General features: G+C 45.7%; 1 protein-coding gene across 3 annotated transcripts in view; it reads left to right on the top strand.

The window, feature by feature from the left end:
- The window catches only part of LARGE1 (LARGE xylosyl- and glucuronyltransferase 1), a 541763-nt gene that overhangs the window by 229470 nt on the left and 297874 nt on the right, over positions 1–14419 (top strand). The window lies entirely within an intron of this gene.

Below are 14419 nucleotides of genomic sequence, written 5' to 3'. Positions count from 1 at the left end.
AAGGATGAAGAGATCCAGAGTTGACAATTTGTTGTTGTTGCTGTTGTTGTTTTTAATCCTGTTGTCTGTTTCTGTCTTCAGAATGTCATGGGTGTAATTTTAGACACCCTGTAAATTTAGACAGCCCCAACAGCATCCTTATCACAATCAAGTCGTAGCGCCTAGAAATGGCATTGGTATTTGAAGTCCTTGATTTTTGAAGCCATGCTAAGGGCAGTGTCCTCACTATACTCCTGGGACTGATGGCTCTTCCCCATATGGCATCCTTTCCTATGGGAGGAGAGACAAGTTCAGTAACTTCTTTCCTCCTCGAAAGCCAAGACAAAGGTCATAACAGAGATAAGCCATCAGATACTTGGAATTTGATGCTCTTTGCATTTCCTTCTTTCTTCTTCGGGGCAGAAACTTCTTTTTTTTTTTTTTTTTTTTTTTAAACGTTTATTTTTTATTTTTGAGACAGAGAGAGACAGAGCATGATCGGGGGAGGGTCAGAGAGAGGGAGACACAGAATCTGAAACAGGCTCCAGGCTCTGAGCTGTCAGCACAGAGCCCGATGCGGGGCTCGAACTCACGGACCGCGAGATCATGACCTGAGCCGAAGTCGGACGCTTAACCGACTGAGCCACCCAGGCGCCCCAGGGGCAGAAACTTCTTAATCGACAGGTGCAAAGACTGAGAAATGCCAGGAAACCCGAGGAAGATAGAAGCCTTGCTTTGGGAGAAACTAATAACCATTCTGTCCGGCAAAACAACCCAGGTGTGTGTGTACAAGCTCATGTGCACCTGGCTGGGTAATCACATTCCTTACAGACCTGTTTTGTGGTAGGATGCATCCTCAGATCTGGAGAAAAGAGGTCTCTTATTTGAGCTCTGGATTTTGACAAATGGTGTATTTTGGGATGTGGGGTTTATTTCTGCTGAATATCTGGCTTGATTAGCGTGGAGAAGCACATGCAAAGCAGGCTGGAGCCCCACCCCACCCAAACCTCCCAGGGCTGCACAATCAGGAAGTGCATTCTCCTCCCATTGTGGCTTCCGAGGGAAGTGTGCTTTACATATGCAAATGCAAGCCCCAAGTTTCACTTAATAATTATCAGCTGGAGATTCTATTGATGAGCAGCTGAAGCTGCTCCTCAGGAGAGAAACTGTGAGTTAACCATTTCTAGTCCATCCGGATATGCCGCCTCCCCTAGCCTCTGAATACTCCGGTGATTGGAGACAAAGGTTCTGATTTCCCCCTTTTGTCCCCCCTCCTGTCTGGCTGGAGCCTGGCAGCTGGGTCTTCCTGACCCCTCGTATTAACATGTGTTCATCTTTCCTGTGCCCCCACCTCCTTTCTGTTTTACAGGCTACAGAAGGCAGAATAGACCCATCTCTATTGGCCATGGCAGGATTGCTTCCAGCCCTAGAAATACTGGCCTCCCTGCAGTAGCTCTCCTGTTCAGAACCAACCAACAGCATCCTTCCCGAAGGACGTAGGGTGACCCAGAGGCAGGGTGCCCAGGATCTCTAGCTCACGATATCCAAAACTTTCCTCTGCTTCTCCTGTTCTTCTGTGTGTGCACTTGCCTCTGGGGTGTGTAGAAGTAACACCTGGGCTGCTTTGTCAGACTCCCTTGTTCCGGCTGTGTCTCGGCAGGGTTCTGTTCTGCAGGCTGGCACCGATGGTTTTACTTGGATTCTCCGAGCATTCTTGCCACAGGACGCTCTTAACTTTCTCGATGCTTGTCGCAGCCGTCTTGCCCTCGTCTCTCTCGTGTGTCTCCTCCTTGTCACATCAAAAGGCAACCTTTGTTTTCTGGAAAGAGAGCTGTTTAGAGGTAGAAGATGGAATGAAAACAGACTTTTTCTTTGGAGGTGGGTGTCAGATTCTTTTTCATCCTGGGCGTTTTTACTTTTGCACTAAGCCTTGGCAAGTTGCTTAAGCTCAACGAACCTATCGCCTCCACCTTAACATGGGGACAATCAAACCTACCTCGTACAATAAGGTGATACGTGAGACCCACTCAACCAAAGTGGGTGGTCAGTAAGGGAGTTATAATCATTCTCCTTTGAAAATCAGTTCCCACCACTGAACTTTCTAGTCCTTGCATGCCCCCATTAATTTTCATCATTTAAATGATATTTATTGAGTGCCTACTGTGTGCTCTCCATTCTGGGCCCTGGGCACATAATGGTGGATAAGACTGATCTACAAAGGACCTTTCCAACACTAACTTGTATTCTAGGTGTGGAGACAGGCACACAAGAAAGAAAACAAAGACGTTTATACTTAGGGGAGTTCTAGGATGTGTGCAAAGGGGAAGAATCACCAGGGAAGGAGTGAGAGACAGATTCTGGCTGAAGGGTGGCCAGAGTTTTCTCTGCAGAGTGGTATCTCTGACAGCAGGTGCAGAGGCCCCAAGGTGGGAGAATGCTTGGTACATTCGAGAAGCATCTAAAAGATGGTGGGGGCAACTGGGTGGCTCAGTCGGTTAAGCGTCTGACTTCGGCTCAGGTCATGATCTCGCGGTTCGTAGGTCCAAGCCCCCCATCGGGCTCTGTGCTGACAGCTCAGAGCCTGGAGCCTGCTTCCGATGCTGTGTCTCCCTCTCTCTCTGCCCCACCCCTGCTTGTGCTCTGTCTCTCTCAAAAATAAACAAACAAAAAATAAATAAAAGACCTGTGTGGAGGAGTGCGTTAAGGTCAGAAAGATAATTCTGAAAGAAGTTTTGCAATCCACTGTAGGGTATTTGGGTTTTAAGTTTGCTGGGAAGCCATAAGAGGGGCAGTTTGAGCAGGATAGTAATGGGATCTGAGAACCATCTTCACATGTTGTCTAGGTGCTGAGTGGTAAGTAGACCGTGGGAAGTAGGGAGGCCGGTTAGGTGGCTGTTGTGTGAGTCCAGGTGAAGAAAGGTGGGGCCTGGGACTTGGATGGTGGCCTAAGAGTTTGTATCTGGGGTGTATTGAAAGGTAAAACACACATTAAAATATATCGTTCAAGAGGTCTATGGAACAGGAGGGAAGAAGTTCAAGTTCAAGACTGAGCTCTGTGTTTGTGGTCTGTGCACTGGTAACAACAGTGATGCTATGTGCTGAGAGAGCAGGGGGTTTTGAGGTGGGAACCAGGGGCTCTCATTTGGATATGGAGACACGAGGGGCTCCTGAGTCCGTCTCTGTGGTACTCGGGAACAAAGGTACTCAGCATGGAGTCTGCCTTCACCCACAAAGTGTCTGCCCCAAACAGGTGTTGAGGGAATGGATAGTAACGGTGCGAAGCAGGCTACATCAACAGTTATCACAAATGTAATAAGAGCTGTTGCCTGTGGTCTGTATTGTAGCAGGTTGCAGGAAATCCAGTGACAGAACAGAGGAGTGGCTGACTCACCTTGGACGGATGGGAGAAGGGTTCCTAGGAATGATCTCTCAGGTAGGGGAGAGTCCATGGTAACTCGCCAGGTGACAAGGCCTGCAGGGGAAATCGCACAGATCCTTAAGGCTCCTTCCAGTTGCCAGTCGTGGTGCCCAGGAACTTAGCATAGGGCTTGCACCTGTCGGGGCTTTGGAACTACTCACTGGCGAAGGTCACGGGTTGTCTGAGGTGCCCTTCAGGGCCAGAAGGTGGAGTCATAAAGTGCAGGGCGTTTCAACAGCAATTCCAGGAAGTCTTACACCAGGGTTTCTGTCCCGACCTAGCCTCTGAGGTCAGTCCCATTAGTAAAGCCTCGTCTGGGTCCTGCAAGGGACTCATTTCTTTGGGGCCAGGAAATTGGGGTCTTGTCCTGGAGGCTCCACCATCAGGGCATCTCTTGGGGCCTCCGTGTTTGTTAGCACTCCCCACACCCAAGCCCAGCTTCCTCTCAACTTGCTGAGGCATAGCCTCCCTCTGCTTCACAGAGGGTCCTTGGTTTTATTATTGTTGCTCTTTTGCTACTGGTGGAAGCGCCTTATAAAAAATCACCATCATCCCAGGAGTAGGACTTGCAAATAAATAACAATCCGTCAGAAGTAGAGATGGCAGGTTTTGCTTAATAGGTATTAGCATAATATTTTACCCAAATATCTATCTTGCTCTTGGTAATGTCTTATCTTTGCCAAGTGCCCATCCTGATAAAGTGTTATTTCTGTCAAGCTGAGCTTCTGATAAAATCTTCTATTTTCCCCTCTCCCCAACCCCACCCCATCTATCCTGATAAAACCTCATACTTCATTTCTGATTTCCTCCCGAGGGATGGTTTGGATTTGCCAGGAATGGGTGAAAAAAGGGATGATAAGGGTTTTCCCTCTTTTTTTTTCCCCGTTGTTTCAATATAGATAGTCACGAGAATTGGAATATAACTTTAAGTCGAACTGATAAAGGAGGTTCGGAGACTCTTTAGAAGGGGGAAGAAGACGGCATAAAGGAGGGCAGACATTTATAGGCGAGGGGATGTTCAGGCAGGCTGTTGCTTGTTTTCTCTTGTTTTTAATTTACAATTGAGCTGAAGACGATGGCATTGATTTAGGTGATGTGGCAGTTTGCAGGAAAGGGGCACTAGTGAAGGAATCAACCACCTTCACAGAAACATTTGCTTCCCCTTCTTGTTGAAACGTGTTAGATTGTTCTTCGCGGCAGCTACTCATGCTGTTGTGGGTTCCATGGCCATTACCCACTTAACCCTGTGCACATGAAGAGCCCTACTAACTAACTTCTCCTACTGACCTGCCTTCTAACCTCTTCCTTTCAGTATGTCATCAGGTATAACTGTATCATGAGCACCACATGCCAGAGTTGGGTTCCCCTGGGGCCGTGTGCCCTGCACCAGCATGATAGCCACGGGCGGTTGGGTAAGTGTGTGAAAGGCAGTGGCTTTGTCTCTCAAAACCAGTTCACTGCGGAGGAGAGGGGAACGTCAGAGGGCCCAGAGAACATGATGCAGACCCAGCCACTCCTCGCTGACACTAGACCACCTGAAACACCAGAAGTGGGAGCAAGGAGTTTTCTCCTATGTTAATCCTTACTTCCACCCAATGCAGAGGAAGAGAACTTCTGCTCAGACTTGGCGTGTGCCTGATTGGACGGGGGCAAACTGAGTGCCGTCACTGACATAGGGCATGCAGAACACGCTAGACTTTTAGTCCTGTTTTGCAGTTAGTTTTCCTCTTACCTAGGGCATTTGTGAGACTACTGTTTTCCAAACACAGGGGAGAGTAGTGATGTCTGAGAGTGCTGTCTGGTAGTCCCTGTCCCTCCCTAGGAGAGCAGAGCACTGTTGTTCGAGTCTGAGGCAGTCTAATTACAGTCACACGCGGGGCGCCTGGATGGCTTAGTCAGCTGAGTGTCTGACTCTTGATTTCAGCTCATGTCATGATCGCAGGGTCATGGGATCGAGTCCCACATCAGGATCTCTGTGCTGAGCAAGGAGCCTGCTTAAGATTCTTTCTCCCCCCACCCCCTGCCCTTGCCCACTCTCTCTCTATAAAATAAATAAAATGAAAAAAATCTTTAAAGACACACTCTCTTAAAGAATAAGAGACCCTAATTCTTTCCCGTAGATGTGAATTTCACTGTGACACTCCACCCCTGAAAGAAGATGACTTAAACGCCCGGGGAAGGGTAAGGAGCAAGAATGGGATGGGGCCAGAGTTTTGCTGATTTGTCTGGAGACCTGTAACACTGGCTCCCTGCCAGTGAAATCTTTATCCCTTTGCCATCCAAACCAGATATTGTCAGCATTCCCTATTAAAAAAAAAAAAAAAAAAAAAAAATCACAGAATTCCTTTTTGGCAAATACTTAATATGGCTACCAAGAATGATGGTTTGAGTTTTATGGCAAGTATGGATTCACATAATTAGAAAAGGATAGCTTTAAACATCCTTAGTGTGACCAGCGTAAAAAATTTTAAACTTTGCTATAGTGTCCTCCCATGTGGTTCTCTTGATTTGAACAAGATTTTCTTAAAAAAAAAAAACAAAAAAAAAAACACAAAAATCCTTGTTCAAAATTTTTATTGTAAAATATGACTCTCCCCAGCACATATGATTTGCCACTCTTGGAACCTATTAGTAGGATTTTATAAGGGCTATGAATATTTCATATAAAATAACACATTTATTGCTGGGATTTTTTTTTAAAAATTAGATCAGTGGAAAAATAACTTAGGAAATCTTTCATCTTGAATACTGCCAAAGAGAAAATAAAAGAAGAAATTTTAGAATATTTCTGGGTCTGATTCTATAGTCGATCACCATATTGATGACTCCGGTGAGGATGGCTAGTTGATGTTTTGCTAAGGATAAAATCATCATGCCTGTTTTCCTTGGAGTGTTGAGGACTGTCCCTGAAGGGGAATGGTGTTCAACTGTTGCACACCTAGGAAATGTGGCTCAGGATGCCAGAGGAAGGGGAAACACTGCCTTCCAAACTCAACCACTGGAGGCCACCATGAAAACTGGGTGACTTGGAGGCCATGCTAAAAGTGATTGAAGTTAATGAGTTAAGTGGGGACAGAGGGTAATCAAAGATTACTTGGAATGTGAATTTATTACTACCCACTGGTTGTTTTTCCAGATTTGGAGTGACTGTCTCCTCACATTTTCTGGGACACACCGTGTCTGGTAGTTATTTCCGGGGATCTAAGAGAAGAACTGGACCCCACTGTCAAATTGTTCAAACATATGAAAAATAAAGCACTACTCACATTATCCTTTGCCTTGTTTGGTGATGGTTTGAATGCTGTCAACAAGGTCCTTCTGTCTGTACTTAGACTCCTTGGGAATCAAAGAGAAATAGAATTGGCCAGATCTAAAACTGGAAAGACTCAGTTACTCTGCTGTGAGAATAGTATTTCAGAGACCAACTGTCTCAAACTTCCAGAACTTAGGATATTCGGCAGAAAACATTTGGAGCTTTGAAGTCCTTGAACCTGAAGTTTCAAGGGGCAAAGCACTGACATCATTGCTCATTAAGATATACTTCAAGCACTTGTAGCAAAAACCCAGCTATGGATTATAGCAAATTGGTGCTAAAAATGTCTTCATTTTCTTGACTTAATGAAGCTCTTTAAGGCAAGGTTCTGGAAAATACTTTCTTGGAGGAGAAAAGTCAAATCGCATTTAGCCTATTATGACGAAACAGAACCAGGCTTCTTTCCCTGGCTTTTTAGAAGCTTGTGGGGAACTGTTTTCTTAACTGTTGTTTAGTCTTTGCCAGAGGATCTCCAAGGTCTTTGCTGGAACTCAAGTTTACTTTGGTTGCCAAGACAACTTCCAGAAAATCACTTTGGGGAGTTTTTGGGTAAAATGTTCCCTGTTTACCCCAACACAAGTAAGCAGCCTTTGCTCATCACCACTGCCATGTTCCTCCCTGCAGCAAATCTAGTTCCACAATTCTGGAATTAGGAAAGTGTCCAGGCTGAGCCCTGTGTCTTATTCAGCCCAGAATTAGTGCCATATCCAATTCAGCTGTCATATGGACATCCATAGATCAAAATGTTAAAAAAATACATATTTTTTTAAATTATTATTTTTTACATTTTCTTTATTTTTGAGAGAGACAGAGTGTGAGCAGGGGAGGGGCAGAGAGAGAGAGAGAGAGAGAGAGAGAGAGAGAGACACACACACACACACACACAGAATCTGAAGCAGGCTCCAGGCTCTGAGCAAGCTGTCAGCACAGAGCCCGACGTGGGGCTTGAACCCACAAACCATGAGATCATGACCTGAGCCGAATTTGGATGCTTCACTGACTGAGCCACCCGGGCACCCCCCAAAATTTTTTAAATGTGAGACTTTAAGATGAAATTGAGATTGAGTTCTCTAAATTTTTCTGAAGTGACTCTGGCTGCAATATTTATTTTGCAATTTCAGAATGTATTGAGGGTGTGAAATTTTTATGTTAATTAAAGAGGAGGACATTGTGTTTTAAAAAATTACAAAATGCTTACTTAATGAACACAGCTTTATGTGGAAGGTGAGAAATTGGAGAATTCGTTTGGCATGAAGTGACCTGTGGGTCAAGAGAAGGGAGCCTAGAACCAGGGAAGCTGGAAGGTCTGGGAGCAGGTGGGGGGTGGTGGTGGGTAGCTGCTTTGGAAAGGGAGGCATTGACAGGATCAAAACAGCCCCAAGCTTGAATGAACTAGAACACCGGGCAACCTAGCTTCTAGGAATTCAGGAAGGTCCTGCGTTATACAATAGGAGCTGTCCTAAGAATACAGTTGAGACTTGGGCCGGGAAACGGGGGCCCAGTGTCAGAGCAGTAATGGAATTAAGTGTGGCAATGCTAAGACCTCCTTTGCACCTGAGCCATTTCGGAAATTTGCCTTCAGGAGCCAACAGGCACACTTGCAAGTGGGGGGTTATGGTGCCTTAGAAGATTGGGGGACATGCCTAAATCAGGGTTTCTCAACCTTGACTGTACAGGAGACCCCATGAGAGTGGCTGCTTCTAAAAATGCTAACCGGATCTCTACCTCTGAGATAATTCATTGGAGAGGGGGAGTAAGGACATTGGGATTCCGTAGAAGTTACCCAGGGGATTGTAACGGCAGCCAGGATTGAGAACCACTGGACGAAGGGACCAGGAAATGAACCAGAGGCAACACAAAAGTTAGACTGGACTTGTCTGGAGAGAGGATGAGCAGGAGACATTCTGGTTTAGAACATAAAAGGGCCATTGATCTGGAGCCAGTGAATCTGGGTTCAAGACTCTCCCTCTGCCATTTGCTGCTGGGATGACCTTGAACAAGTTAACTCGTGTGTCTTATTTCTTGTTTCCCTCCTGCCCCCCTTTCATAGTCAACCTGGGAAAGTGAGAATGCCTGCTTCATTACAGTGTTGCTAAATCAAATGAGACGGTGCACACAGCTTCCACGCACGGGCTTGTGCTCACTAGGAATGGTGGCCAAGTGTTTGTTGAAAGCGATAGAGGACCTTGAAGTAGATGGAGTTGCTTCTGTGCACTGTCACAATGCAGGATGCGGTACCAATGGGGTTGAAGAACGTTATCCCTGGCATCTGTGAGTGAAGCTGGCAAAAATAGGGAGAGATTGGAGGCCAATGTTCTTAGGACAGGGGCTCACAAACTATGGCCCATGGGCCAAATCTGGCCCACTACTTGTTTTTGTAAATAAAGTTTTATTGGTACACAGCCATGCCCATGTGCTACACATTTCTGTGGCTGCTTTTGTGCTGAACTGGCAGAGCTGAGTACTTGCATCAGAGGCTGTATTGCCTGCAGTGTAAAATGTATTCATTTTCTGGGTATTTACAGAAAAAGTTTGACCCCTGGTTTAGAATAAGGTTAAAAGAATTGGTTTGGGATGGAATGCTTGAAATATAGTGATAGAAGCAAGTGCTTTAAACACGGGGAAGGAAGAATCTTCAGGCCCTGGTGACAGATTGTACGTAGGGGGATTTTGCTGCATAAAGGTTAAGGATGCAGTGTCTTTGTCGTGGGTAGAATGATACAGAATGACAGGCTTCCTGAAATCTGGGCATGAGTGTAGAATTTTGGTGTCCTTGACTAGAGAGATCTAGGTCTGTCCCCACTGGAAGGGGCTGGTGGAGTCCCCTACATGGGTGGCCTAAGGGCTGGGAGGCCACCCAGGTCCTGACCCTGCCTCTGACTCCCCTCCCGACCCGCAGTTCTGGTGGTGGATATCACACACAATGCTAAACACTAGCACTCTGGAGACATCCAGAGCGATTCAGTGCACACAAATTGATTCAGATCGTCACTTAGAGCGTTTTGGATGGCAAGTCCCTAATCTCTGTCACCACACTGCACAGAGGTTGATTTTCAATTTACCTTTTTTGTTCTCAATCTTAGATGTTTTGCTTTTTAATTCAGAGCATTCATCTCAAGTGGATTCAGAAATTCGAATCTGATGATAAATTCATGTTTGTTGAGAATTTGGGAGGGAGGAGGAAGATGTTGTCAACTAAGCTTTTGAATAATGTCTGTTCTGACATTTTAAACTCTCAAGTGGGCTGAACCGCGGATCAACACATATAGGCATTATGTGACAGAGATGTACCATGTGTACAAATAGACTGTGTTTATCTGAATAATAGGACCTGGAAGGGAAGGTAATAGAGAAGCAAAAGTAAAGGAACTCAGAATGAGGGATCTTCTCTTGCTTCCAGGTTTTGTGCGGTAGGGTAGGAGGAAAGGGGAAATTCGTGTGTCTCCTCTGATCAGGCCTGATGCTAAGTAATATACATACACACATACGCCGCCCCCCCGCCATTTTATAGATGGGGACACTGAGTCACATAGAAGTTAAGTCCTTCGCCTAAGGCTGTTATTTATTAGTAAGTGGAACTGTAACTCAAATTCAGTTCTTTCTTATAAGCGTCTGGGATTCAGAATAACTCTACCTGATTTCCTTTTCTTGGCTATTTCTCCCGCTGCTTAAGCACTTAATATTATCATGAGGCCACGTTTTTCTTTTTTGTATATGATGAGGCCAATTTTTAAGTAACTGGTAGTTTAAGATTTGCTAGATCAATTTTTTATGCCTTTTTTTCTAGATGCCATTCCTTCCCTCTATCCCTTCCTCAAATGTTTGTTAAGTACAGGCAGTGTGCCAGGCCCTGAGGATAGAGAGACCAGGTTTTGGGCCGTGTCACTCAGTGTGGCAGACTGTTCTTGCCAGTTCTGTTCTTGGTCCCTGTTCTTGGTCCCTGCATTAGGGTTCTCCAGAGAAATAGATTACTAGGGTTTGCATGCATATGTGTGTGCATTTATTATAAAAGAGATTTATTGTAATTGCCTTTTGCGGTTATGGATTTGGTCAAGTCCCAGGATCTGCAGGGTGATTGGCAAGCTAGAGACCCAGGAAAACTGACGATGTAATACCATTCAAAAGGCTAGTAGCCTTCAGACCTAGGAAGAGCCAGTGTTTCCGTTCATAACCAAAGGTGGGAGGGAAAAAATAGAACAAACAAAAAACCCCACAATTTTCTCAGTTTGAAGGCTGTCAAGTAGGAGGAAGTTTCTTACAGAGGAGAGGGTGAGCCCTTTTGTTCTTTTGAGGCCTTCAACTGATTGGATGAGGCCCACCCACATTAGGGAGGGCAACCTGCTTTACTCAGTGTGCTGATTCAAAGGGTTAAGCTCCTCCAGAAACACTCAGAATAATGTTTGACCAAATATCTGGGCACCCTGTGGCCCAGTCAAGTGACACACAAAATGAAACATCACAGTGCCCAAAGTGTTCTACAACAAGGAAATATGAAAATTATATAAGAAACTTCTAGAGAAATTGGACTTTGTGGCAGCCCAAGCATGTGATCAGTAGACTTGATGAAGAGGGTATAGGCCAATTTGTCAAATTCATGTGATGTATTGCACGTGGGTCAAGCTATGTACTGGGTACATGTGTTAGGGCCAGATTTTTATCCAGGATTGGTTGGGAGGAAAATTGGTTCTTTTCCACTGATGGTCTGAGAAGTACTGGTGTGGGCACAGCTGTCGACATAGGCCATAAAATCCCACGTGATGGGCCTTGGAGTGACAAGCTGTACCCAGAGCTAGGGGAGCACTCCCGGGAGAGACCAGAACCCATAAGATGTCCCCATCATTGGTGTTTGCAAAGCACCTCTGAAAAGGTGAACTTTCGCTGTCCTAACCCTTCCCCCTCCCCACCCAGAGGGCTAGGACAAGCCAAAACAAAGAGGTCAGGAACCAGAGAGATGAGTAGCCCAGGAACAAAAGCAAGAATCAGGATGAATGAAATTAGAATGAGCCGTGAACTTAGCAGAGCAACAGGTCCCTTTGGTATCAAGCGGCATTGGGATCCATACGCCAGGGAAGAGATACAGGGTCCCTGTGCACACGAGGCAGGGAAGGTCAGCTGAGAAGGCCCTGAGGCACATCTCCAGTATGCTCCCTTCCAGAAGCTGAACCTGGCCAAGGAAGAGGAAGGGCAGCTCAGGACAGCCTACCTTTAGAACAAACCAGAATTCTGCTCTTGATTGAGCACTTCCTATATGCCAGGTGTAGGGCACAGCATACATGTTGCCTTTCCCAACATTGGTTCCCCTCCTTAAGGCCTGGCATTTATTATTTCGTGTGTCTTAATGGTTGAGAAATCCATAGAGCTTTATTTTTTATTTTATTTTTAAAGTTTATGTAGTTAGAGTGCAAGCAGGGGAGGGGCAGAGAGAGAGAGAGAGAGAATCCCAAGCAGGCTCCACACTGTCAGTGCAGAGCCCTATGTGGGGCTTGAACTCATGAGCTGTGGCACCATGACCTGAGCCAAAACAAAGAGTCAGACACCTAACCTACTGAGCCACTCAGGCACCCTGAGAAATCTATAGAGTGAAGAAAACACCTGCAGGCCTTGGAGAGCTAAGTTTGGTTAAAACCATTTGGGGTCCAGAGGTGCCTGGGTGGCTCAGTCAGTTAAGCATCTGACTGCGGCTTAGGTCATGATCTCCCAGTTCATGAGTCCAAGCCCCATGTTGGGATCTGTGCTGACAGCTCAGAGTCTGGAGCCTGTTTCAGATTCTGTGTCTTCCTCTCTGTCTGCCCCTCCCCTATTTTTGCTTTCTCTCTCTCTCTCTCAAAAATAAACATTAAAAAAAAAAAAACACCATTTGGGGTCTAAAGAATATTGATAGGATTTCCCCCTTGCTACCCTTGGAATAGTAATTGCTTGGGGATTACATAATTATGACTTTATTTATAAGCACATAATCAAAGAATTATAGGCATGCAAAATGTGGGGCTTTTGGGAGGGGAGCCAGAGGAAGTGATGAGGTCTCCCTGGGAGCCTACCCACTCCTCCACTTTGCTTCTGGATGAACTTGGACCTAACTGAGGCTGAAGGGAAGAAGGTTCAGAGACGCCACAGATCAGAATAAGCCAAGGTTTGTTGGCCCTTTTCTCCCATACACTACTCAGAGAACAGCCCCGAGTTCAGAAAATGTACAGCCTTTAACACGCTAATTTATGTCATCAACTCAGCTTACTTATAATACCACTCACTCTCACCGGAAACTACTGGAACTGTTTGCCCAATGAGAAACAAAGCCCCCAGAGCTTTGTATTTCCATATCTTACTTAAGCCTCCCATTGCGCCTGTGAGGTTAGCGTTTCTGTTCCCATTTCAGAGACTGGAAAACTGAAGCTCAGAGCATTTAAGTAATCCCTCCAAAGAACAAATTTCTCATTTTCCTTTGTTGTGAATTTTCCGGAGCTTCTGGGTGCCTTCCTAAATGTTCCGGTGTTTTGTTTTGTTTCCATAAGAAAGAAGACCGCTCAAGCCCCAGAACTCTTAACTCCCAGCACGAAAGCAGGGGCGCGGCCCCATACAGTCATGGAAACTTTATTTCTGCTCAGGCTCCACCCCAACAGGAAGGCTTAAGTGTTTAGAGTCTGACACCTGTTTTTGTCGGAATAACCTAAGACATTATCAGCACGGAACTACCCAGCACTGCACGGATGCATAGTGGGGCCCTGATGCGCATCTCTCCCCACCCCTGCTCGAAGGGTCGATGCCAGTTGAGCAAACACAGTTGCCGTCAGTGGCCTATTCGTTTTTATTCTCAGTGGAACTAATTTGGTTTTACCAAACAGGGAAACAGGTTTCAAAAGCCTGGGTTAGAGCTTGTAATTGGCCAGCTTGGGGACAATACAGCCCTAAGCCACCTGTGATTCTGTGTACCCACACATTCAGCCTCAGCCTTTGATCTGTGGTCCTGGGCAGTGGGATGCAGCGAGTCCTATATGCCACATTGATAGGAGGGGCCAGGAGCTCAGGTGTTTAACCCCGAGGTGATTAAGAGGGAGAGAAATGAGTCATGTTTGTGAAGGCCCAGAGACACATCAAAAAGCCCTGGGCAGAGGCCGACTCAGTTCAGCAGCACAGGTGAACCCCGCAGGGTGTAATTCATTGCGTTCTTTGATCCTCAAGTTTTGTGGGTCGCAGAGACTCTCTGGGATGGTTTGGAAGCTCAGTGGGGTCTGAGCAGGAAGAAGAAAAACTTGAAGTATGGAAAATGAGAAGCTTCTTTTTTGGCGGGTGGCTAAGAGGGTAATTTTCTAGAGATGTTATTTTTGCTTAGTAGTCCCTAAGGCAGCTGTGTTGTAGCTGGATACTGGGATGTCTGCAGCATAGGAACAGGGAGGACAGACAGCTTTGAGTGTGTCGTGTACCTGGGGCACCTGTGTACAAGATGTGGTATGCTAAGTACTTTTGGGAGATGGGGATGTTGCATTAATAAAATGTTTTAAAAATCCATAGCTCTCTATAGGGCCTCCTATGAAACTGTATTTAAGTGGAGAGTGTATAGGATGAGACATAAGAGAGACCTGGGGACGAATTCTGACACTCCTGGGAGGTGATACTTCAGAAACAGGGTTTTGAAGGATGAATAGGAGTTCACATAGGAAGACCAAAATAAACTTTTGTCGTTATTAATATTTGTTCTTTTTGCTCTCTTCCAC

Source organism: Panthera onca, chromosome B4, assembly GCF_046562875.1.
Source record: "Panthera onca isolate mPanOnc1 chromosome B4, mPanOnc1 haplotype 2, whole genome shotgun sequence".
NCBI lineage: Eukaryota > Metazoa > Chordata > Mammalia > Carnivora > Felidae > Panthera > Panthera onca.
The sequence above is the reverse complement of the archived record's forward strand: the minus strand, read 5'-3'. Positions and strand labels throughout refer to the sequence as shown.